Genomic DNA, 4709 nt, shown 5'->3' with positions numbered 1-4709 from the left:
GCGGAGCCCGAGCCGGCAAGCCCCGCCCCTCCCCGGACGCCCTCCCGGATTGGCCATCCGCGGCCGCGGGGCGCCCCGCCCGCAAGCACACGCGCCGCGCCCGAGGCGCCAACCCCGGAGTTGGGGGCCCCCTGAGGGCCGCTGGACCCCTGACCCCCAACCTTGCCTGGACCTTGGCAGACCCTTTCCCACCTCTCTCCCTTTCACTTTCTCAGCGTCCTGTCACCCTTTCCCATCTTTTTTTCTTGGTGAAATAAGGCCCAGTCACCAGCATAACAATCCAGTGAGCGACCTCTGGACACTTTGTTAAATTGAGTGAACTAGTCAGTAACATTCTAGACTGCGATTAAACATCAGGGACTTGGTGCGTGGGCGCTACTCCGGGTTTCCAGGTGGAATGTCTCTGGGTCACGCGTGTTGCTTAACACCCCCACGTTTAAATGAACATTCACGTATGGAACATCTTTCTGGAGACAGGCAAAGTAGTCTTACACTTCAGCCCGAGCTCCCAGTTTCTCTACCTGGCTCAGACCACATTCTCAAAACTAAAATGGCTCCTCTTTATTTCCAGGAAGACGGCTGGTATACCTGGATTTTAAGCCACCCATAATCTGGTCCCACCCACCTATTTGTTATTTATTTATTTATTTAGACAGAGTCTCGCTCTGTCACCCAGGCTGGAGTGCAGTGGTATGATCTCCACTCACTGTAAACTCCGCCCCTCCGCTCCCGCCCCCACCCCCACCCCCACCCCGCCCAAGCAATTCTCCTGCCTCAGCCTCCCAAGAAGCGGGGACTACAGGCGTGCACCACCGCACCCAGCTAATTTTTTTAATTTTCTGTAGAGACAGGGTTTCGCCATGTTGGCCAGGCTGGTCCCGAACTCCTGACTTCAGGTGATGGGCCCACCCTGCCTTTTTTTTTTTCAGTGATGTGATCTCGGCTCACTGCAACCCCCAACTCCCAGGCTCAAGCAATTCTCCTGCCTCAGCCTCCCGAGTAGCTAGGATTACGGACATGTGCCAACACGCCCAGCTAATTTTTTTTTTTTAAGTAGTGACGGGTTTTCACCATGTTGGCCAGGCTGGTTTTGAACTCTTGACCTCAAGTTATCCGCCCGCCTCGGCCTCCCAAAGTGCTGGGATTACAGGCATGAGCCACTGCGCCTGGGCACAAATTTGTTCTTAGTTCCCTCTACGCTCATCTTATCAATCTTGTATTATTCCTTTACTCAAGTGGCTTTTTTTTTTTTTTTTTTTTTAGCCTGAATGATGCGTCTCCCCTTCCCTGACTGGTCAATTTTTATCCATTCTCTTTCAGCACAGACCGCTTACTTCTCTCCGCTCCCATCAGCATGAACTTCATGCATACTCCAGTTAGCGGCATGTAACTCTACCTTGATTCACATATTTTAGTAATTTCACTCCAGTAAACTGTTTGAGGTCAGCGATCATATCTTAAAATTGTTTTCCTATCCAGGAACTGTTTGATTCTTACTGCAGTAGCTGGCATAATTGTAGATATTTAGTAAACACCGACCAAAAAAATCATTTATTTATTTATATTTATTTTGAGTTGGAGTCTTGCTCCTCTGTCGCCCAGGCTGGAGTGCAGTGGCCCGATCTTGGCTCACTGCAAGCTCCGCCTCCCAGGTTCACGCCATTCTCCTGCCCCAGCCTCCCGAGTAGCTGGGACTACAGGTGCCCACCACCACGCCCGGCGAATTTTTTGTATTTTTAGTAGAGACGGGGTTTCACCGTGTTAGTCAGGATGGTCTCGATCTCCTGACCTTGTGATCCACCAGCCTCAGCCTCCCAAAGTGCTGGGATTACAGGCGTGAGCCACCGTGCCCGGCCAAAAATCATTTATGATTAAGTAAGTGAATTTGTTTTCTAGTTAAAACACAGATTCTGAAACTCACATCCCACAAGAATTTCCCTTCTATAGTAAGTAGCAATTTGTGAACACTTACTGTGCAGGAACTGTTCTGAACACTTTATGTGTATTAATTTAGGTATTATTATTATTATTATTATTTTTTTTTTTTTCGAGACAGAGTCTTTCTCTGTCGTCCAGGCAGGTGGATCACGAGGTCAGGAGTTCAAGACCAGACTGACCAACATGGTGAAACCCCGTCTCTACTAAAAATACAAAAAGTTAGCCGGGCGTCGTGGTGCGCACCTGTAGTCCCAGCTACTCAGGAGGCTGAGGTAGGAGAATTGCTTGAACCCAGGAGGCAGAGGTTGCAGTGAGCCGAGATTGCACCACTGCACTCCAGGCTGGAGGACAGAGCGAGACTCCATCTCAAAAAATAATAATAATAAAATAATAAGGCCGGGCGTGATGGCTCACGCCTGTAATCCCAGCACTTTGGGTGGATGAAGCGGGCGGATCACCTGAGGTCAGGAGTTCAAGACCAGCCTGGCCAACATGGTGAAACCCCGTCTCTACTAAAAATACAAAAATTGGCTGGGCTTGGTGGTGCACGCCTGTAATCCCAGCTACTTGGGAGGTTGAGGCAGGAGAATCCCTTTAACCTGGGAGGCAGAAGTTGCAGTGAGCTGAGATTGCACCACTTAAAAATAAATTTTTTTTGGCCGGGCACAGTGGCTCACGTCTCTAATCCCAGTACTTTGGGAGACCAAAGCGGCACGTCGGATCCCTTGAGCTCAGGAGCTGGAAACCAGCTTGGGCAACATAGCGAAACCCGTGTCTCTCCTAAAAATACAAAAATTAGCTGGGTGTAGTGGTGCATGCCTGTAGTCCCAGCTACTCGGGAGGCTGAGGCACGTTAATCACTTGAACCCGGAAGGCGGAGACTGCAATGAGCCGAGATGGTGCCACTGCACTCCAGCCTGGGTGACAGAGCAAGACTTCGTCTCAAATAATAATAATAATCCAGGGACATGACAACTACATGCAAAGTATGGTCTGGGTCAGAAGAAAAAATGCTATCCTGGACACTACCAGGATACTTGGGAAAATTAAATATGGCCTGGATATTAGATAATTTGATTGTAGCAAAGTTAGATTAGTGGCATCACCATTTTACAAGAAACTGAGGTTCAGAGAGTACTTACTACAAATTTACATAGCTAATAGGCGACAGACCTGAACCCCCAAGCCAGCTGTCTTATCAAGCTGTTTAACATACACACACACACACACACACTCACACACACACTTTGACACTGGCCATCAGTCAGGCCTCGTCCATAAAATTGTTGGTTCTCAATGTCCAGGGCATTGTTGGTAGGATCTAGTTCTCAGCAGAAAGGCCCAGTGCCTTCAGTGTTGTTTTCACCCTAGCAGCACCCTAGCTTAGGCAATAGCTTTGCCTTTTTCCTGAAAATGAGGTGCTAGTGTTTACTTTCTCAGGGGTTATAGACTTTCTGTGTTTCTTTTTTTCTCTTTTTAGAGACAGGACCTCACTATGTTGCCTCGGCTGGTGTCAAACTCTTGGACTCAAGGGATCCTCTTGCCTCAGCCTCCCCAATAGCTGGTGCATGCTACTGTGCCTGACATGTGTTTCTTTTTATACGTTTTTCATTTAAACTTCTAAAAAATAATACAAGCCTAACTGAGCGTGGTGGCTCATGCCTTTAATCTGAGCACTTTGGAAGGCCGAGACAGGTGGATCAGTTGAGGTCAGGAGTTCGAGACCAGCTTGATCAACATAGTGAAACCCGTCTCTACTAAAATACAAAATTTAGCCGGGTGTGGTGGTGTGCACCTGTAATCCCAGCTACTTAGCCAGGTGTGGTGGTGTGCACCTGTAATCCCAGCTACTCAGGAGGGTGAGGCAGGAGAATCGCTTGAACCTGGGAGGCAGAGGTTGCAGTGAGCCGAGATCGCACCATTGCCCTCCAGCCCGGGCGACGAAGTGAGATTCTGTCTCAAAAAATAAATAAATAAATAAAGCCATGATATCACCAGGAAAATATTAAATATTAACTCTTGATGAGAATGTACTAGGACATCTCATATTCTCAAATATACAGGTGATATATTTCTTTCTTTTTTTTTTTTTGAGATGGAGTTTTGCTCTTGTTGTCCAGGCTGGAGTGCAGTGGCACAATCTCGGCTCACTGAAACCCTCGCCTCCTGGGTTCAAGCAATTTTCCTGCCTCAGCCACCAGAGTAGCTGGGACTACAGGAGCCTGCCACCACACCCGGTTAACTTTTTGTATTTTTAGTAGAAACAGGTTTCACCATGTTGGCCAGGCTGGTCTTGAACTCCTGACCTCAGATGATCTACCTGCCTGGGCCTCCCAAAGTGCTAGGATTACAGGCATGAGCCACTGTGCCCAGCCACAGGTGATATATTTTCAAAAATGTTAGGATAAAGGGAAAACAGAAATGTTAATAATTATTAAAATCAACAGTTATTGAGAGTTTACTTGGTGCCAGGCACTCTGTATCTCATTTAATCAATTCTGTGAGATAAGTACTATTATACTCCCTCTTTTACTGAGGAGAAAACTGAGACTTAGAGGGGGATTGGTAAGTTACCTAGAGGTCGTTGAGCTAATTAACTCAATGGTGGTCACTAGTGGAATCATAGCTTGAACCCAGGTGTGCTCACTAGAGAACCTGTGCTCTTGACTATTCATTAGTCTCTGTCTAAATTGAAACCCACTCTGCCTTGCTGTTACCCTCTTTTGCTCTCGTTCTGTCCACGAAAGACAAGCTGTCTTCACTTTGATGAT

Source organism: Nomascus leucogenys, chromosome 22a (assembly GCF_006542625.1).
Source record: "Nomascus leucogenys isolate Asia chromosome 22a, Asia_NLE_v1, whole genome shotgun sequence".
NCBI classification, from domain to species: domain Eukaryota; kingdom Metazoa; phylum Chordata; class Mammalia; order Primates; family Hylobatidae; genus Nomascus; species Nomascus leucogenys.
The sequence above is the reverse complement of the archived record's forward strand: the minus strand, read 5'-3'. Positions refer to the sequence as shown.